Raw genomic sequence first — 23,186 nt, 5'->3', positions numbered from 1 at the left:
TCAATGTCTCTCCTCAGCTCAGCAACAGATCCCGGATAGTTTTAGTGAGAGTCTCTTCCAGGTTTTTCATTCTTTCTGTTAAAGTATCAACTATTTCTGAAGCTGTAGTTCCATCCATAGTAACCGAAGAGTTTAGGGGCACAGGTGTATTTTGGATCAGGGCTTTGGATTGAGGAATGAGCCCAGGACTATGTGAGTTGCTCTCAGTGTAGATAGCAGCCTTAAAATGGTCAGCTAAGGATTTTTTTGGGAGTACAGCCGAGTGTTTCTTCCTGTTGCCTTCTGGTATGATAGTTCCCCGCAGTCCTGTTTTTAACTAAATGAGACCCCGATACTCGGTATTTGCCCCCCGGGTAGAAATGGCCTGAGGGTTTTAAGCCATGACTGCGCTTATAGAAAAGCTGGGAGAAAAGAAGTGAGGTATTTTATTAAGAAGTCTTGTTGTATACAAGGTCAAAGAGTACACTAATAAGGTATCTGGGTATATACGTGACCCTCCTCAGGGGCTATGTCACCACTGGACACTGATGATAAAGGGGCAGAGGATATGAACCGCTCTAACGATGGGAGCGGGAAAGGGTGAAGAGGGACACTGTAGCACAGTTTGTAGAGTGAATTATTTAGTAAGTGCAGGAGATTGCTATTTCAGGGAGGTATAGCTCTGGCTCTTTCAGCCCATTCCCTGAGCAAACGGTGTAGCGCACCTCAAAACTTTATGTTGAATGCAGGCCCGAATATAGTCTCCTAGGAGCCCTCCCCAGACCTCAGAAGGCAAATAAGAGGAAAAGGAAGTCCCCACTTGTAGCCTTATACCGTTCCCCTTTAGTAAGTAACTTGACAGCTTATTGTGATAAAGCTGATCCGTGTAGGTGTTAAAGTGGAAAATGTAGGGGCAGTCTGCCCGTGCCAGTCGTGAATGTGAGGCTGGATTACCACGTGGAGTATAGCTGAGTAACTGAAAGGGTGAAGCAGCTGTTCAGTGGGACTATGCACAGTTTATAATAGTGGAGCCGTTCGTCTAAGTTCCTTATAAAATGTTGCTCTCTGCTAGATAGTGTCCTCAAAAGTGTGGTATAGCTATGATCTGTCGTTTGAGTTAAGCTGCGTAGTCTCAGGCCTACCAGGTGCAACTGTTTCTCACAGACCTCACTGGCCTTCCTCCAGTTCCCTTGTTATAAACCACTATAACATCTGAAATCCCTCTGCCTGAATATCTCTGTCCCGTATCAGGACTCCCCTTATTGTAATATGGCAGCTCTTGAAGTAGCACACTTATGTGTAGCATATAGTGACATTAATAGAGGGATGTCAGGGTTTAAGCCTTCTAGTTTCACCTTAAAAGTCTATTATTGCCAGTTCTTATGAAGCATTTGGCCCAGTTCAAAATACAGTACCCTCTTTACGGTGAAAAGTGCAGTGTATGTGCTATGCACTTATCAGGCAATATGGCGGTCCACCCTTCACTTTACAGAGTCACTGGGTGCTTAACCTCACCTTTGACCACATTGTACCTATGGGATTGGTGGTCTGGATGAGTCTGCAGACTGCAGGCTGTGTAGGTCGCAGGTCTCTGTGTACCCGTTGTTGCCATAGAGGCCTAGGCGTTCCATTAGCGCGGGCGCACTTTATTGCGTGGTCTGCTGGGCCCAGCTGTCGTGCTCTTTCCTCCTGTCGATTCCGCTTGTAAGTGACTCTACCCCAACTCCGGAGCGGAGCCCCAACCCTCCGGAGTTCTAGGAGTGTGGTGGAATCAGGTGTAAAGCCTGTATGTGCACTGTGGGTCTGTGGCATAGTTAGGATACAGACGCCTCTCCGGTCACCCCACCACTACTTATCAACACTAGAATTCTACTGAATCACAGTCTTCAGTAGTGATCAGTTGCTTCTCAGTCAATTCAGAGAGGTTGAATTAGGTTTTCCAAGCGTTATATCACTTTTTATTCATTTTGGCCTAGGAGCCTTCTGGAAATGCGTCTGCTACGCTTGGATGCCGGCTCCGCCCACAACAACTTTCCATTTTACTTTTATCACCAATTTTGCTTTGTTCTCTTAGTTGAAAGCTAAACCTAGGAGTTTTTCACTACTAGAGGGCTTTAGTTCATGTGTGTCATATAGATAACATTGAGCTAATGCACATGAAGTTTCCTAGGAGTCAGAACTGACTGGCTAAAATGCAAGTCTGTCAAAAGAACTGAAATAAGGGGGCAGTCTGCAGAAGCTTAGATACAAGGTAATCACAGAGGTAAAAAGTGTATTTCTATAACATTGTTAGTTTTGCAAAACTGGGGAATGGGTAATAAAGGGATTATCTTTCTTTTTAAACAACAACATTTCTGGTGTTGACTGTCCCTTTAAATAACCTTTTTCTTCTGAGATTTTTTTTTTTTATTTTTTTTTATTATTATTGCCCGTGGTCTTAAAATTTGCAGACAGACTGTGGTATGCATATATTACAGTTTTCACCTAGTCCCAGTCAGGGAATCTTTGCTGTAAGGTATTTTTATTTCCTCGGGGGAAACTACCTTGGATTCCACAAGAAAAAGGATCCTGACCTAAAAATCCATCCCCCATATTTTCACTGTTGTGACAAACTATTTTAATTCCAAACTTATACAAATGTTTCTAAAGGTTCCTTGTAAAATATATGAAATGCATTTCTAGTAAAGATTTAGATTGAGTTTTCTTTTCAGTCAAGCTTTTGATTGATAAATGTGTTTTGTTTTTTTAAATTCTCAAGCACGGTAGGTATTTTGGCTACATTGTCAATATCATTTATACTTTCAGATTACCATATTTTCACTGTTGTATTTAATCTTTTTTTTTTTTTCTTTAAATGATTTTTATTTTTTTCAGTATTACAAAGGACAAAAAGTTCTGTAGAAAAGCAACAGAATCAACAATACTGTGAGACAGTAATAAATACATACAGCCTGTATATAATTATAGAGTCCGGACTGTACTGTAAAAGAACACAACATGAATCAGTTGGTACAACAAGAACCTTTCATGAACAATGTATATGTTGAGCTAACTCGATTTCACACAATCATGTTCTCTTTTAAAGGGGAAAAAATATATAGGTGAGGTGAGAGGGATCATTCTCTAGTAAATAAAAGCAAGATTAGTTTAGTCCCAGCTGTGACCAAGAGATAAATAATGAAAAGAGGGTATATAAATGTCAGTACCTCTACAAGTGGAATTAAATGAGAGCATTCTAGGAAAATGTTAAACAGGGGAGTGAGTTTTGAGATGGAACATGCCATCAAAATATGAGTGGAATTCGGGGGATTCCGACCAAAGAAAAAAAAAAAAGGGGGAGCGGTAGAGGAGGGGACAAGTAGGGGGGGGGGAATAACTCTCCTCCTAAAAAAACATAATTTATGCTTACCTGATAAATTTATTTCTCTTGTGGTGTATCCAGTCCACGGATCATCCATTACTTGTGGGATATTCTCATTCCCAACAGGAAGTTGCAAGAGGACACCCACAGCAGAGCTGTCTATATAGCTCCTCCCCTAACTGCCATATCCAGTCATTCGACCAAAAACAAGCAGAGAAAGGAGAAACCATAGGGTGCAGTGGTGACTGTAGTTTAAAGTTAAAAATACCTGCCTTAAAATGACAGGACGGGCCGTGGACTGGATACACCACAAGAGAAATAAATTTATCAGGTAAGCATAAATTATGTTTTCTCTTGTAAGGTGTATCCAGTCCACGAGTTCATCCATTACTTGTGGGATACCAATACCAAAGCTAAAGTACACGGATGAAGGGAGGGACAAGGCAGGTAACTTAAACGGAAGGTACCACTGCCTGTAAAACCTTTCTCCCAAAAATAGCCTCCGAAGAAGCAAAAGTATCAAATTTGTAGAATTTTGAAAAAGTATGAAGCGAAGACCAAGTCGCCGCCTTGCAAATCTGTTCAACAGAAGCCTCATTTTTAAAGGCCCATGTGGAAGCCACAGCTCTAGTAGAATGAGCTGCAATCCTTTCTGGATGCTGCTAGCCAGCAGTCTCATAGGCTAAGCGGATTATGCTTCTTAGCCAAAAAGAAAGAGAGGTTGCCGAAGCCTTTTGACCTCTCCACTGTCCAGAGTAGACAACAAACAAAGCAGATGTTTGACGAAAATCTTTAGTAGCTTGTAAGTAAAACTTTAAAGCACGAACCATGTCTAGATTGTGTAATAGACGTTCCTTCTTTGAAGAAGGATTAGGACACAAAGATGGAACAACAATCTCTTGATTGATATTCTTATTAGATACCACCTTAGGTAAAAACCCAGGTTTGGTACGCAGGACTACCTTATCCGCATGGAAGATCAGATAAGGAGAATCACATTGTAAAGCAGATAACTCGGAGACTCTACGAGCCGAGGAAATAGCTACCAAAAACAGAACTTTCCAAGATAAAAGTTTGATATCTATGGAATGAAGAGGTTCAAACGGAACTCCTTGAAGAACCTTAAGAACCAGATTTAAGCTCCATGGTGGAGCAACAGGTTTAAACACAGGCTTGATTCTAACTAAAGCCTGACAAAATGCCTGAACGTCTGGAACATCAGCCAGACGCTTGTGCAAGAGAATAGACAGAGCAGAAATCTGTCCTTTTAAAAAACTAGCTGACAATCCTTTTTCCAATCCTTCTTGGAGAAAGGATAATATCCTGGGAATCCTGACCTTACTCCATGAGTAACCCTTGGATTCACACCAATAAAGATATTTACGCCATATCTTATGGTAAATTTTCCTGGTGACAGGCTTTCGTGCCTGTATTAAGGTATCAATGTCTGACTCGGAGAAGCCACGCTTTGATAACATCAAGCGTTCAATCTCCAGGCAGTCAGTCTAAGAGAAATTAGATTTGGATGATTGAAAGGACCTTGTAGTAGAAGGTCTTGTCTTAACGGCAGAGTCCAAGGTGGAAAGGATGACATGTCCACTAGATCTGTATACCAGGTCCTGCGTGGCCACGCAGGCGCTATCAAGATCACCGATGCTCTCTCCTACTTGATCTTGGCAATCAGACGAGGGAGCAGAGGAAACGGTGGAAACACATAAGCCAGGTTGAAAGACCAGGGCGCTGCTAGAGCATCTATCAGCGTCGCCTTGGGATCCCTGGACCTGGATCCGTAACAAGGAAGCTTGGCGTTCTGGCGAGACACCATGAGATCCAGTTCTGGTTTGCCCCAACAATGAATCAATTGTGCAAACACCTCCGGATGGAGTTCCCACTCCCCCGGATGAAAAGTCTGACGACTTAGAAAATCCGCCTTCCAGTTATCTACACCCGGGATATGGATAGCTGATAGGTGGCAAGAGTGAATATCTGCCCAGCGAATTATCTTTGAGACTTCTAACATCGCTAGGGAACTCCTTGTTCCCCCTTGATGGTTGATGTAAGCCACAGTTGTGATGTTGTCCGACTGAAATATGATGAACCTCAGAATTGCTAACTGAAGCCAAGCCTGAAGAGCATTGAATATTGCTCTCAGTTCCAGAATATTTATTGGAAGGAGTGACTCCTCCTGAGTCCACGATCCCTGAGCCTTCAGGGAGTTCCAGACTGCACCCCAACCTAGAAGGCTGGCATCTGTCGTTACAATTGTCCAATCTGGCCTGCGAAAGGTCATACCTTTGGACATATGGACCCGAAATAGCCACCAGAGAAGAGAATCCCTGGTCTCTTGATCCAGATTTAGTAGAGGGGACAAATCTGTGTAATCCCCATTCCACTGACTGAGCATGCAGAGTTGCAGCGGTCTGAGATGTAGGCGTGCAAACGGCACTATGTCCATTGCCGCTACCATTAAGCCGATTACTTCCATGCACTGAGCCACCGAAGGGCGAGGAATGGAATAAATAACACGGCAGGAATTTAGAAGCTTTGATAACCTGGATTCTGTCGGGTAAATCTTCATTTCTACAGAATCCCTAGGAAGGAAACTCTTGTGAGGGGGGATAGAGAACTCTTTTCCTCGTTCACTTTCCACCCATGCGACCTCAGAAATGCCAGAACTATGTCCGTATGAGACTTGGCAATTTGGAAGTTTGACGCCTGAATCAGGATGTCGTCTAAATAAGGGGCCACTGCTATGCCCCGCGGCCTTAGGACCGCCAGAGGCTGTAGCTAACCCAAAGGGAAGAGCTAAAACTGGTAATGCCTGTCTAGGAAGGCAAACCTGAGAAACCGATGATGATCTTTGTGTATCGGAATGTGAAGATAAGCATCCTTTAAATCCACTGTAGTCATGTATTGACCCTCCTGGATCATAGGTAGGATGGTACGAATAGTCTCCATCTTGAATGATGGAACTCTGAGGAATTTGTTTAAGATCTTTAGATCCAAAATTGGTCTGAAGGTTCCCTCTTTTTTGGGAACCACAAACAGATTTGAGTAAAATCCCTGTCCCTGTTCCTCCTTTGGAACTGGATGGATCACTCCCATAACTAGGAGGACTTGTACACAGTGTAAGAATGCCTCTCTCTTTATCTGGTTTGCAGATAATTGTGAAAGGTGAAATCTCCCTTTTGGGGGGGAAGCCTTGAAGTCCAGAAGATATCCCTGGGATATAATTTCCAACGCCCAGGGATCCTGGACATCTCTTGCCCACGCCTGGGCGAAGAGCGAAAGTCTGCCCCCTACTAGATCCGTTACCGGATAGGGGGCCGTTCCTTCATGCTGTCTTAGAGGCAGCAGCAGGCTTTTTGGCCTGCTTACCTTTGTTCCAGGTCTGGGTTAGGTCTCCAGACCATCTTGGACTGAGCAAAAGTTCCCTCTTGTTTTGCATTAGAGGAAGTTGATGCCGCACTTGCCTTGAAGTTTCGAAAGGCACGAAAATTAGACTGTTTGGCCCTTGATTTGGACCTATCCTGAGGGAGGGCATGACCTTTTCCTCCAGTGATATCAGCAATAATCTCCTTCAAACCAGGCCCGAATAGGGTCTGCCCCTTGAAGGGAATGTTAAGCAGCTTAGACTTTGAAGTAACGTCAGCTGACCATGATTTAAGCCATAGCGCTCTGCGCACCTAGATAGCAAAACCAGAATTCTTAGCCGTTAGTTTAGTCAAATGAACAATGGCATCAGAAACAAAAGAATTGGCTAGCTTAAGTGCTCTAAGCTTGTCAAGTATGTCATCCAATGGAGTCGCTACCTGTAAAGCCTCTTCCAGAGACTCAAACCAGAACGCCGCAGCAGCAGTGACAGGAGCAATGCATGCAAGGGGCTGTAGGATAAAACCTTGTTGAATAAACATTTTCTTAAGGTAACCCTCTAACTTTTAATCCATTGGATCTAAGAAAGCACAACTGTCCTCGACAGGGATAGTAGTACGCTTTGCTAGAGTAGAAACTGCTCCCTCCACCTTAGGAACTGTCTGCCATAAGTCCCGTGTGGTGGCGTTTATTGGAAACATTTTTCTAAAAATAGGAAGGGAAGAGAACGGCACACCTGGTCTATCCCATTCCTTAGTAATAATTTCTGTAAACCTTTTAGGTATTGGAAAAACATCAGTGCACACCGGCATAGTATTTATCCAGTCTACACAATTTATCTGGCACTGCAATTGTATCACAGTCATTCAGAGCAGCTAAAACCTCCCTGAGTAACACGCGGAGGTGTTCAAGCTTAAATTTAAATGTAGAGATATCAGAATCAGGTTGCATCATCTTCCCTGAGTCAGAAACATCACCCACAGAAAGAAGCTCTCCTTCTTCCGCTTCTGCATATTGTGAGGCAGTATCAGACATAGCTCTTAAAGCGTCAGTATGCTCTGTATTTCGTCTAACTCCAGAGCTATCTCGCTTACCTCTAAATTCATGTAGTCTGGCTAATACCGCTGACAGTGTATTATCCATGACTGCCGCCATGTCTTGTAAAGTAAACGCTATGGGCGCCCTAGATGTACTTGGCGCCATTTGAGCGTGAGTCCCTTGAGCGGGAGTCAATGGATCTGACACGTGGGGAGAGTTAGTTGGCATAACTTCCCCCTCGTCAGATTCCTCTGGTGATACATTTTTTAAAGACAGAATATGATCTTTATTGCTTAAAGTGAAATCAGTACATTTGGTACACATTCTAAGAGGGGGTTCCACCATGGCTTTTAAACATAATGAACAAGGAGTTTCCTCTATGTCAGAAATGTTTGTACAGACTAGCAATGAGACTAGCAAGCTTGGAAAACACTTTAAATCAAGTTAACAAGCAAATAAAAGAAACGGTACTGTGTCTTTAAGAGAAACAAATTTTGTCAGAATTTGAAAAACAGTGAAAAAAGGCAGTAAATCAAACAAAATTTTTACAGTGTGTATAATAAGCTAACAGAGCATTGCACCCACTTGCAACTGGATGATTAACCCCTTAATTAAAAAAACAGATAAAAAAAACTATATAGACGTTTTTTAACAGTCACACCAAACTGCCACAGCCTTGCTGTGGGCCTACCTTCCCCAACAAACGATTTTGGAAAGCCTAAGAGCCCTTTAGAGATGTCCTATAACATTCAGGGGACTCCTGGAGGAAGCTGGATGTCTCAGTCTGTAATAGTTACTGTGCAAAAAAGCGCTAAATTAGGCCCCTCCCACTCATAGTAACACAGTGGAAAGCCTCAGGAAACTGTTTCTAGGCAAATTTAAGCCAGCCATGTGGAAAAAACTAGGCCCCAATAAAGTTTTATCACCAAAGTATATATAAAAACGTTTAAACATGCCAGCAAACGTTTTATATTATAAATATAAAAGAGTATTACCTCAGAAAGTAAGCATGATACCAGTCGCTATTAAATCACTGTATTCAGGCTTACCTTACATAAATTTGGTATCAGCAGCATTTTCTAGCATTCACATCTTCTAGAAAAAATCTTAACTGCACATACCTCATAGCAGGATAACCTGCACGCCATTCCCCCGCTGAAGTTATCTCTCTCTTCAGTCATGTGTGAGAACAGCAATGGATCTTAGTTACAACCTGCTAAGATCATAGAAATCACAGGCAGATTCTTCTATTTTTCTGCCTGGAACAAAATAGTACAACTCCGGTACCATTTAAAAATAATAAACTTTTGATTGAATCAAAATAACAGCTACATTTCACCACTTCTCTCTTACTACCTCCATGCTTGTTGAGAGTTGCAAGAGAATGACTGGGTATGGCAGTTAGGGGAGGAGCTATATAGACAGCTCTGCTGTGGGTGTCCTCTTGCAACTTCCTGTTGGGAATGAGAATATCCCACAAGTAATGGATGATCCGTGGACTGGATACACCTTACAAGAGAAATAGCAATAGCCTCTAGTGTTCTCCCCACCACATCTTTGTAATGGATGGTCATAGATCTTTAAATCATTATTGCCAGGCCATGGCACCTCTTAATCATTATGGTATGAATCAGGCTGATGCGTGCTCCCTATTATATGGCTGTTCAGCGTGGTTCACTCCCCTGACATTGTCTCCATAGCTCCCAGCTCATGCAATGAAGTTCAATTTTGTTATTAGCAGCAAACACAGGGCTTTCCATGGATCCAATGTATGATAAATTATTTAGAACTTGGGTCCTCCTAGGGCCCTTAGGCTGACACCAAACTCTAGCAATGGCCAACATGACTGCCATAAACAGATAAATACAGTTGAAAATGTTAGTTGGAAGTGGAAATGTCCCATCTGGGGATTCCCGCCCCTATCGACACTGAATCTTCTACTGTAAAGGAGAGCAAAGGTCCAGAGCCGCTGAATTTTTGGGCAGTCCCACCACATACGTGCAGAAGTCCCTACCCTCCTGCAACCTCTCCAGCACAGAGGGGAGTTTAGACGGGATACATGTAAAAGTTTAAGGGGGGTCAAATGCCACTGGGTAGATTTTTAAAGTGTAGTTCAAGTAAAGAGACACTATCGGCTAGATTACGAGTTTTGCATTAGAAGCTGTGCGGTGCTAACGAGCAGTTTATGCTCACCGCTCACTTACAGACAGCGCTGGTATTACGGGTTTTTACAAACCCGGCATTAACCGCAAAAAAGTGATCATAGAGCAAAATTTTGCTCCACATCTCACCTCAATACCAGCACTGCTTACGTTAGCTCATGCACGATTTCCTCATAGGAATCAATGGGAGAGAGCTGGCTGAAAAAACATAACACCTGCAAAAAAGCAGCGTAAAACTCCTAACGTAGCCCCATTGATTCCTATGGGGAAAATACATTTATGTCTACACCTAACACCGTAACATGAACCCCGAGTCTAAAAGCCTCTTATCTTACACTTATTAACCCCTAATCTGCCGTCCCTGACATCGCCGACACCTACATTATATTATTAACCCCTAATCGGCCGCTCCGGACACCGCCGCAACCTACATTATACTTATGAACCCATAATCTACTGCCCCCAACATCGCCGACACCTACATTATATTTATTAACCCCTAATCTGCCGCCCCCAACGTCGCCGCCACTATATTAAAGTTATTAGCCCCTAAATCTAAGTCTAACCCTAACCCCCCTAACTTAAATATAATTTAAATAAATATAAATAAAATTCCTATCATTAACTAAATTATTCCTATTTAAATCTAAATACTTACCTATAAAATAAACCCTAAGCTAGCTACAATATAACTAATAACTACATTGTAGCTAGTTTAGGGTTTATTTTTATTTTACAGGTAAGTTTGTATTTATTTTAACTAGGTAAAATAGTTATTAAATAGTTATTAACTATTTAATAACCACCTAGCTAAAATAAATACAAAGTACCTGTAAAATAAAACCTAACCTAAGTTACAATTACACCTAATACTACACTATAATTTAATTAATTCCCTAAATTAAATACAATTATCTAAAGTACAAACTCCCCCAACTAAATTACAGAAAATAATAAACAAATTACAAGATTTTTAAACTAATTACACCTAATCTAATCCCCCTAACAAAATAAAAAAGCCCCCCAAAATAAAAAAAGCCCTACCCTACACTAAATTACAAATAGCCCTTAAAAGGGCCTTTTGCGGGGCATTGCCCCAAAGTAATCAGCTCTTTTACCTGTAAAAAAAATTACAAATCCCCCCAACATTAAAACCCTCCACCCACACACCCAACCCTACTCTAAAACCCACCCAATCCCCCCTTAAAAAAACCTAACACTAACCCCCTGAAGTTCACCCTACCGGGAGATGTCTTCATCCAACCGGGCAAAAGTGGTGCTCCAGATGGGCAGAAGTCTTCATCCAAGCTGGGCAGAAGTGGTCCTCCAGACGGGCAGAAGTCTTCATCCAGACGGCATCTTCTATCTTCATCCATCCGGCGTGGAGCGGGTCCATCTTCAAGACATCCGACACGGAGCATCCTCTTCTTTCCACGGCTACGACTGACGTCATCCAAGATGGCGTCCCTTCAATTCCGATTGGCTGATAGAATTCTTTCAGCCAATCGGAATTAAGGTAGGAAAAATCCTATTGGCTGATGCAATCAGCCAATAGGATTGAACTTCAATCCTATTGGCTGGTCCAATTGAGCTGACATTCTATTGGCTGTTCCAATCAAGCAGTATATATATATTTACAGGGAACACACAGTTCCCATTGACCTAGTGCAGATATTTTTTTTTTATAAAAAAAGGTACTTTTTTAAATAAAAAACTATAATGCCATCTATTTTGAGGGCATTTGGGGCACTTTTAGAAAATCAACCAGAGATCTAATCTATAATGGCCGGTTAATTATTTGCCCGTTTGCGGGTGCACAATAACTTAGCGCTCCACTTGTTATCTAGCATTTAATGTTTAACCATGTGTTGTCTTCTCAGGGGATCAGGGGAAACACGTGCTGAGCTACTGCAGGATCATTATCTATGGTAGAACTCTAAAATCAACAAGTGCATAGTAAAAAGATAATGCAAAAGCACTTAATCTGAATTTTAAATTTACAGAAGATTTTTTTCTAATAAATTTCAAAATGTACTCCAAATTGCAGGCTCTCTGTATCATGTTGCAGTCATCAGCCAATCACAGACTCATATACATATACACTGTGAAATCTTGCACATGATCAATAATAACTGATGCCTCAGAAAGTGTGTATATAAAAAGACTGTGTACAATTTCACAATGGAAGTAAATTGGAAAGTCTCTATCTGAATACTGAAAGTTTAATTATGACTTTAGTCATAGTTAAGGAAGCTGGATGGAGGGGTAAGTATTCAAACCCTTCAGTCTGAGCTCCCTTAAAGGGGCATTATACATTAGATTTTTCTTTGCATAAATGTTTTGTAGATGATCCATTTATATAGCCTATACAGCTTTTTTTTTTTTTTTTTTTTTTTTTTTAAATGTATAGTTTTGCTTATTTTTAAATAACATTGCACTGATTTTCAGACTCCTAACCAAGCCCCAAAGTTTTAGGAGAATACTGATGTATACCTACTCCTGCTTGCTCCTGTTTGTGTAAAGAGTATTTTCATATGCAGAGGAAGGGGGAGGGGGAAGTGTCTATAGAAACACTTTCAGTGGGTGTTTCAGCTAACCCTTTCAACAGAGCTAAACTGGGAGCTTCTAAGTAACTTGTTAAATGGTTTTATACTGGATTTTTAGATCAGTATCTGTACATATTATTCTTTATAGTAGTGTCTATTACATACAGTTATATTAAAATTGGTGTATACTGCCCCTTTAAGACATAATCTATTAAACCCCATAATTTAAATAATTTCTCTTTCAAATTGTGTGTGTGTGTGTTTTATTGTGCTTATGTTGTGTACTCTCAAAATACGCTTTTTCTAATGACGGGGTCTCTAAGCAATTTTAATAGCCCATCAAAATGCTTAGAGACAATTTATCCAGACAATTTATCCATTCCACATACATTTGGGCATAGAGAGTGTGTGTTACACAATAAGCACACACTGCTGCCATCTAGTGCTCAAAAGCTTTGTTAATCAAAATTATTGCAAAATGTTTGCCATATACAGTAGTACTAGAACCAGGGACACCCTTAGCATTTGCAAGGTCCTGGGCAAGACAAATTTGTGGGGCCCCACAGCCCAGTGCTCTTATTTCCCTTCCCCAAATGCCCTACCTATATAAAGAATAACACTATGTATTACACCACCTGATACCATAAAAAACTTCTTCATAAACTAAATACAGGATGCACATTGTACATTCTCATACCCTCACTTCTGACAGTACGGGCCCCCCAAAGTCCAGGGCCCTGGGCGAGAGCCCTTTTCACCCTGCCCAAAGGGCATGCCTGACAAGAACCAAATAAAAAAATAAATATTATATTTAATTGTTTGCTTTCACTGAATAAAAAACATAAAATAAAAGGGTTTCCTGTTCCTTTCAATGCAATTTTTTCATTTTCCTGCATCTACAATACCAAGGGGCCAATTTACCAAGTGGTCAATCGGCCCCAATGCAGCTGTTTCCGCGCGAGCCTTCAGGCTAGCTGGAAACAGCACTTAAGAAGCAGCGGTCTTAAGATCACTGCTCTTTAACTGGTACGATCAAGTTGATTGACACCCCCTGCTAGATTGGCCGCAAATCTGCAGGGGGCGGCATTGCACAAGCAGTTCACCAGAACTGCTTGTGCAATGCTAAATGGCATGCTGACAGCTTATGCTGTCGGCATTCAGCGATGTCGGAAGGACATGATCCGCTCAGCGGATCATGTCCATCTGACATATGATAAATCGGCCCCCAAGACTCTTTGGCTACATCTGATTTTCTCTGCTACATTTTCTCCCCTATATACTAAGAGTGGTTCCAATTTGACATTACACCTTCTTCGGCATTGAATACACCTCTATAATCCTGCATAGTTTTAGATTACTTTAGGGTGACCAGATCTGAAGGAAAAAAGGGGGCATTTCATCAACGACACGCAACACATTAAAAAACAAAGGGTGAATTATTACATTAGGTCTTGGTTGTAGCATTTCAAACCATTAAGTTTAAATGAAATAATGAATGAATAAAAATGATAATGGACGCTAATTATCAATGTTAATAATAAACAACTTGCAGATAATAAGACACTGAGGACTCTGGGACAATCGTGTTAAAAACAGGACGTTTGTTGCTGGCCGGGAGGCAAGGGACAATACCCTCAGAGCCTTAACACTTATGGAATACGTTAAACATCACAACATTGAGTCAGTGCTTCTGGCCATCGATCCCGAGAAAGCATTTGACCGGACATAGGATTTGGCCCGAAAATAATAAATAAAATTTTAAGTCTATATACCCTCGGCAGCATTCTCAATCCATAACGGCACACGACAGGGCTGCCCCCTATCCCTGATTTTGTTCATCTTAATGATGGAAGTTTTCGCGTCTTGTGTACGCAGGAACCAAAACATTAGGGGGGTAGTACTCAGTCAACAAGATTACAAAATTGCCATGTATGCTGACGACGTACTATTTACAGTATCGTCCACCCTTACATCTATCCCAGAAATACTTTTAGAATTAGACAAGTTTGGAAGATATTCGAACTTCCTGGTTAATAAGCAAAAGTCAGAAATTCTGAATATTACCTTGTCGAGCACGAAATTTAAATCACTATCTTCGATCTGCCCACTCCGACTAAAATCGGATTCCATAAAATACCTAGGGATACATCTATCTCCTAACCAGACAACACTCTTTGACAAAAACTACAACACACTACTTCTCAACACACATCACGACCTTAAAACGTGGACAAACATACCTTTGTCTTGGTGGGGACGGATTCAGCCATAAAAATGACCACTTTACCTAGAATCTTGTATATTTTACAAGCCATACCACTACATATTCCCCAATGGTACATGAACAGGCTTCAAAAGTGCATTAACACATTCGTATGGGGTAAGTGCAGACCAAGAATCAACAGAAACACGATGTACAGGCCAACCACAAATGGGGGATTGAGCTTACCTAAGATTGTAGACTATCATCATGCAGTGACACTGCAAAGGATATTAGATTGGCATAAAATACAGGAACGTAAAGCGTGGGTAACACTAGACTCACACATTCTCAAAGCACCTTTGGTTCATGCTCTCTGTTGGGTATCAAAGGATCTTAGACCCCCTCAATGCCGACAACTCGAAATCCACAAACAGCTTTTCAAAAGTTGGGACCATATCATTGCCTCCAGACCACATATTTCCACTTATAGATCCCCCCTATTCCTGATTGCGCTAAACATAGAAATGGTGGGAGTTTTGGATAAGGGGTTTGAGCGATTAACTGAATGGGATTACACAATCCCGTTATTCAACTTCATAGAAGCAGGAAAACTCCTGGAAAGAGATAAGCTAGCTAACATAGCAGACGGTAGATTTACAAAATGGCTAAAATATGCCCAGTTACACCACTATGTACACACCTCTCCATTCAAGTCAGACTTGTTGAGACAATTAACTACTTTTGAACACATGTGTTATACTGGCATAATTCCAAGGGGTGCACTTTCAATATCACGTAAATTACTAATCAACACTCCAGGGGACTCCTTACCGGCATACACAACTAAATGGAGCTTAGACTTAACCAAAAATATAGAAACAGACGCCTGGAACAAAATTTTTAGATCAGTCAAAAAGTCCTCGACTTCCCCCGAGATATTAGAGTTAAACTTTAAAATTCTCCTTCAGTGGTACCTAACTCCGTCAAGGTTAGCTAGCATATATCCAAACACTTCCAGCCTTTGCTGGCGAGGATGCGGAGAACACGGTAACCTATTACACATGTGGTGGCACTGCTCCAGAATACGTCCTTTATGGGAGATAACGGAGCTATATTTCAAACAAAAGTTTAGCAGCTGATTTTGTATTAACCCCAAGCATAGCTTTACTGAATAATCTACCTAAACTGACATGCCGATTGAAATTACTGGTCTTACAGATAGGCCTCAATAGTGCAAGGAGACTCATACCCCGTCACTGGAAAAAAAACCTGACCCTCACCAGAACTATGTGGCTGGAGGAGGTGGAGGAACAATTTTCCTTAGAAAAATATGGCTATCTACGTCGTAATCAAACAGATACGATTATAAATGCAAAGTTCTTATGGGAGGACTCCTTGCCCAGGTCACCCACATTGCCCACCCCAAATGCACCGCATACATCTCAGCGATTAGGAGACCCATAACACAGATAACAATGCCACTGGAAGTGACTAGACACCCACATTAGTACACAAGAATACCAACACAATAAACAGAGAGTGCCAGACCGTCTCAACTATCTGTAATCATTACCTCTGGTTAAGAGGTACTACTTTTTTTTAGACTAGAGCTGGAAACAGAGGATAATTATCAAAGCTTGAAGGTATAAATTTTTTTGATTCCTATTTTGTTCTCCAAGTTTAAGTTATCCTAACTTGTTATATTTTTAAATAGTACTAAACGAAACTCGAACAATTATGTTCACATCTTCTAGGATGGACTAACGGCCACTGTGTCAAATAACAAAGAAAAACTGAATACCCTAATAGTATTAATGACGCGATGTAATGTTGGTTATTTATTGTATACATTTATATTGATGCAATGTTATACCGTTGATATCGCCACGTATTTCATGTACTATTGATAAAAAGAATAAATAAAAAAAAAAAAAACAGGACGTTTGGTCACCCTAGCAGGTGTCTTAAGCTATGAAATAGAGTAAGCAAGAAAAAATTGATTAAGAGTATTGTGTAGGGCACTGGTTTTCAAACCTCTCCTTAGGCCTCCCTAACAGGCCAGGTTTTCAGGATTACCTTGGATGAGAGCTGGTAAAATAACCATGTTTACTAATCAGCTGATTATTTCACTTGTGCTCCAGTTGAGATATCCTCAAAATGTGCCTGTTAGGGAGGTCTGAGGACAGGTTTGAAAACCAGTGCCCTACACAATACTCTTAATCATTTTTTTCTTGCTTAAACTATTTCATAGCTTAAAGGGACAGTATACTGTAATATAGTTTTTCCCTTAATGTGTTTACAATTGCTTTTTTTACCAACTGCAGAGTAAAAAATGTATGAAAATTAGCATTTTAAGGTTTATTTGTGTATTTTAAAGCTCTGATTTTGTGTTTTGAAGCCACAACCTAATAAAATGGGTTGAGCTTGTAGGTATAATCAGATCTCATTACTGTATCACATTGTGTACATATGCCTGCTTCTTTATCTTATATCTGTCCATAAAACAATCATCAGTACTTGGAGAGAACAATGGAAAATCAACATTTTATTACCTTATCTCTGCTACATCCCACTGGGAGTGTAATTTCTTCTTCTGGCTGTGCTTACAAAGCTTATCTATAGCTTGGACCTGTGGCCACAAATTTTTAGAATAGGTGGGGATACCACATGCTAAATCAACTATTTCAAATGCCGATATAAGGGTAAAGGAGAAGAAATGAGAGAACCAGTCCCAGATATAAAGTCACATTCAATAGGATAATAGCACTCAAAGCCAGGATATCAGTGGTGAGCAATTAGAAACCATATGAAGTAAGGCTGTAACGTTGACACAACACCCCCCCCCCTCAAACAGAGACAATAGTTCATGTAAGCCCCAGTCCTCTCAGGCATCCACTATAGCGGAATAGGGTGAAATTCAAAACTCACCCTTCTGCCGTCAGGATTTGCTAATGTCCGTGTCTGGTCAGTAAGGATTTCTTCAGAGGCGTGCTCCTAGATGGGGATAAACATCGGCTAGACTGCCGGTTCCCCTGCAAGGGTTAGCTTCTCTCCGTTCCTCCTACAGTGCCAGACTTCCGGATCTCCGTAGCGTAACGTGTGACGTCATCGGGGGCCTGTGAAGCCGGGGGTGTGTCGCGATCAGCCTATCAGGTTCCTGGAAACTCGAAAGTCACTGATCCACTTGGTTTAGCTTGAGTGTGAGAAGCATAAAGAAAAACGACTGCCAATTAAGGGACTCCTTGTAATCCCAAAGTGAATAAATGTAGAAAAGATGAGGCAGTAGTCGTTCCTGATGTGAATAAAAGTCCAATTTTTATTTCTCAATTAAAACATCACAGCAAAGGGTAAGAAGGTGCAGGCTGGTTGACTAGTTTCGGCAAAGTGCCGTAATCATAATCCTACAACCACTTAAAATTGTGCTTATTTAAAGGGGTTTCCAAACACAGTGATTGGTCAATGTTAATGGGAGTGTAAGTCTACTCCCTCACATATTAACCTCTTACTATCAATTTTCAAACCTATTCAGAAATATGACCCTATTTACATAGTATAAGGCCTTAGGATATATTAATCATAAACAATCAATTCGTTTAAAACAGTGGCAAAAATAATAATATTAATAATAATGTGTATCTTGAGCATATGTCAATAGATATACAACACATTTTCACATTTTCACAACTAATCCATAGATAGTAATTATATGAACATATATACATATTTATGAAAGAGTATATAACAAGGTATGTAAAATGTGTATATTCATACCAATATAGGGGTATATAAATACATACATAAATATGGCAATTGTACGATAATAACAACAATATGCTATTTAGATAGTTAGATACATATATCAATAGACACATCACCAAAAAATATTTTATTTTCCAAAACCTATTATCCTTTTGTTCCTAGCTCTTTGGAATTCTTAGACTCTAATCTGATCATGATTCAAAACTAGTGGTCAATAAGCTAAATATTCCGTTATTTGAGCTATGGAATTAAACTTATGTAATGTGCTTATAATATGTTATTCAAAGTATATGGTACTAAGCCCAAATCAATAGACATATATGTGTATAAACAAAGTTACTAATGTGTTCCAAAAGGCTGTACATAGGTGTATATCATAATATGCTAAGATATGTGAAAGATGACCCAAAGGAGAGATCCCTCTTTTTTGACGAAAAAATCAATCAATATAAACTGCTGACATGGAATGGGGATCATCAAAAATGATGATGTTGACTGGTTGGGTACCAACCCAGCATGCAAAACAACAATACGTAAAGGGTACCAGTGTGGTACCTGTGGGACAGGGAAAAGACCACAAAACAAGCCACAATATCAGAAACATGTGCACATATACACATAAAGAGCACACATGCACACAATTTCCCACATATATAGGAGTAAACGGAGGGGATGGAGGGCCCCAGAAAACAATGGTTAATGAGGTCAAACTCAGAATTGAAGCCCTTTGGAACCTGAGTTTGAAGTTTAAAAATCCAAAAGGCTTCCTGTCTGGCTAAAATCTCCTCTTTATTTCCACCTCTAAATGGTTGCTTAACCTGTTCAATTGCCCTCCAATTAAATGCTCTAACATCTCCTCCGTGCACCTCAATGAAATGTCTTGACAAGGCCGAGACTGTTTTCTCATTTTTGATGTAACCCAGGTGCTCACGTACTCTCGTACTGTCAGGCAGTATCTACAAACTCAGAAATCCCTGCAAATAAAAGGGAATGTGAGTGTTGGACCGCAACTGCAGCTTTAAATGAGGTGTTGGGAGGTGTAGAAATGATCCTGTAATAAATAAAGGATGGCAGCATGGAGTACAGTCTCATTTAATACACATCACATTAATATAAGGTTCAGGTTGTCAGCAGATGGGACATGTGAGCAGTTAGCTCTACCCAGTACTGTACCACTGTACCGTTAATGGTAAATGCAGTAATAGCAGATATTAAATGTAGTAACGTTACACACAATCAGAATAACATATGCACATTAAGGTAGAAAGCTTTGTGACTAACAGTGACTAAGCGTATTTAGGTAAATCAGTATAAGTAGTTTGGATGAATGTGGCAAACAAATATGAAGAACGGTGCTACTGAGTTAATTGGTGGTTCAGCGGAACTTACCGATTGAATGCAACGTTATGTCACAGAGTGAGAAGGTTACGTTGATCTGCAAGAGTCAGTAACCGCTGTCTGTTTGTTTGTGTCGGTTGGAGAGGAGCGCTCTGGTCTCTAGAGGCGTGAGACTATGCGTGTGATGTCACCGCTAGTTCCGTGAGAGGGCAGAGGAATAGTAGTTCAGGAGTGCTGTTTGGTATTCACAGGAGTTCTGCGGTTACGAATGAAGCTTGAGTGAGAAATAACCAAGCAATGCAGAGTAGGAGGTTTGTCACTTTATAGGGATTAAAGTGGGAGGTATTCCTGTAAGTAGTTGAAAGGCAGAATGAACAAAGGATAGATTGGAGAAGTAGGTGAATGCACTGGATATGACAGGACCCCCTCCTCAATGATCAACTCCGGTGAGCAGGAGCCGGACGATCGGGGAACCGATCATGAAACTGACGGACGAGTCTTAGGGCCGACAGGTTGGCAGCCGGTTCCCAGGAGTCCTCGGAATCTGGATAGCCTTTCCAATGGATGAGATACTGCAGTTGTCCGTGAGAAAATCTGGAATCCAAAATCTTCTGTACTTCATATTGCAACGAAGTATCCGGGATCAAGGGAATGACAGGTTCAGAAGGAGAATGGTTCAGAAGTAACCGATATGGTTTCAAAAGAGAAACGTGAAAAGTAGGATGAGATTTCATGGTCGGGGGCAGAGCGAGAGTGACAGCATTGGGATTGACCACTTTGACTATAGGGAATGGTCCAACATAGTTAGAAGACAGTTTCTTGGATGGCACTGAAAGATATAGGTTACGGGTGGACAACCAGGCGTAGCCTCCTACAGTATAAGAAGGTGAGGACACTCGTCTTTTATCGTAATGGTATTTGTAACGAGATTTAGCTTGATCGATGTTGTTTTTCACTAATGAGAAAGTGTCTGAAATGGTGTTGAGCAGTTCGTTTACAATTGGACAAGAACTAGAAGTAGAGGTCTCCCATTCAAAGTTGGGATGGTAACCGTAGTTAATATAAAAGGGAGTGTACTTGGTGGATGAATGAACAGTATTGTTAAAGGCAAATTCCGCATAAGGAAGGAGTTGAGACGAAGCATCTCAAGTACTGTTCCAACCATTGGTTGGTTATCTCGGTCTGTTTATTGGTTTGAGGATGGAAAGAAGTGCTGAGGCGTCTATGGATGTTCAATGTGTCACAAAGTTGTTTCCAAAATTTGCTGGTGAACTGAGTTCCCCTATCTGAGGTGATGGACTGTGGAAGTCCGTGGAGCTTGAATACATGGTTGAACATTAATGTAACGGTTTCCGATGTGGTTGGAAGCTTATGGAAAGGAACGAAATGAGCCATTTTGCTGAATAAGTCAACCACCACAAGTATAGTGTTGTATTTGTGTGATTCCGGGAGCTCGACAATGAAGTCAATAGCTATGTCAGTCCAGGGTCGTTCAGGGGTAGGTAGAGGAATGAGATATCCAACTGGAGAGGTTTTCCCAGTCTTGGTTGTTACACAAGTCTTGCAGGTTTGGACATAATCTGCAGTGTCTGAGACTAGCGAAGGCCACCAAAAAAATCTTTGTACCAGGTCCTGGGTCTTGTTGATTCCCAGATGTCCAGAGAACCGGGAATCGTGTAGAGTATGGAGAACGGTTGATCTGAGTGAAGGTGGTACATAAATTCGTTCTTGGTAGTAATACAATCCATCATCATACTGGGTTAATTTATCCAGTGGTTTTTGAGAATCCGCAGACTGTTCAGTCGTAAAACGGGTTGTTTGTTCAGCTGTTAGAGCTAGAAACCTATCCGCGGAGATGAGTGATGACTCCGTCAGGGATGTTAAAGGATCAACTAGTTGTCTGGATAGGGCATCAGCTTTTTTTGTTTTTATTTGCAGGTCTATAGGTGATAAGGTAGTTAAATCTTGATAGGAATAAGTTCCAGCGAACTTGACGGGAACTAAGGGTGCGGTTAGCTTTCAGATACTCCATATTCTTATGGTCAGTATAGATTAGAATCGGGAAACAGGTTCCTTCCAGGAGATGTCTCCATTGTTCCAAGGAGCTTTTGATGGCCAATAGTTCCTTGTCACCAATGGGGTAGTTAACCTCTGCAGTATTAAGTAAGCGTGAGTAATAGGCTACTGGATGTAGAGGATCGGAGGGAGAGGTCCTTTGGGACAGAATAGCTCCCAGAGCATAGTTGGAGGCGTCCACTTCTAACACATATTGTAAACTAGGTTCGGGGAACCGAAGTATCGGAGCTGTGGTAAATGCATGCTTCAAGAAGTCAAAAACCACCTGCAGTTCATTGGTCCACATGAAAGTACTAGTCGTTTTTGTGAGATTTGTTAGGGGTCTGGTCAATTCAGCGAAGTTCTTGATGAACTTTCTATAGAAGTTAGCGAAACTCATGAATCTCTGGATCTCTCTTTTAGTTTTAGGCACTGGCCAATCCTGAATAGCTGAGACCTTGTCGTTTTCCATTTGGATTCCGTTTGGGGTTATTCTGTAACCCAAAAATTTTATTTCCTGGGAATGGAAGGTACACTTCTCTAATTTAACATATAGGGAGTTATCCCTCAATCTTGTCAAAACCAAGGTAACATGTTGTGTTCTTGAAGGTTTGAGGAATAAATGAGGATGTCATCCAGATAGATAACCATGAAGATATCCAAATAGTCTTTGAAGATATCGTTGATGAAGTACTGAAAGGTGGCGGGTGCGTTGCATAGCCCAAAAGGCATAACAGTGTATTCAAACAAGCCGTATCTGGTACGGAAAGTAGTTAGCCATTCATGACCTTCCTTGATGCGTACCAGATTATAGGCGCCTCGTAGATCTAATTTGGTGAAAATAGAGGCGCCCCGTAACCTGTCAATTAGCTGGGGAATGAGAGGCAGGGGGTAGCGGTTCTTAATTGTGCGCTTGTTCAGCTCTCTATAATCTATTATGGGTCTCAGACTTTGGTCCTTATTTTTGACAAAGAATATTCCTGCTCCGGCTGGAGAGGTAGAGGGGCGTATGAAACCCTTCTGTAGATTTTCTTTAAGGTATGTCTTGAGATGTTCTAATTCCGGTTCAGATAACGGAAATATGTGACCGTAAGGTATATCAACCCCTGGTAACAAATCAATGGGGCAGTCATAAACCCTATGTGGGGGTAGATTAGTTGATTCCTTTTTATCAAATACATCAGTGAATGAGGAGTATGCGTCTGGGAATGTAGGAGCAGTATCCAACAATAATTGCTCCTGATGTAGACAGGTATCTTTACAATAAGAGGAGTTAAAGATAACCTGTGAAGATGACCAGATTATTGTTGGATCGTGCTGTTGAAACCAAGTGATACCTAGAATAACAGGATATATGGGAGAGGGAATTACAT

This window comes from Bombina bombina, chromosome 5, assembly GCF_027579735.1.
Source record: "Bombina bombina isolate aBomBom1 chromosome 5, aBomBom1.pri, whole genome shotgun sequence".
Taxonomy (NCBI): Eukaryota; Metazoa; Chordata; class Amphibia; order Anura; family Bombinatoridae; genus Bombina; species Bombina bombina.
Note: the sequence above shows the minus strand (reverse complement) of the source record.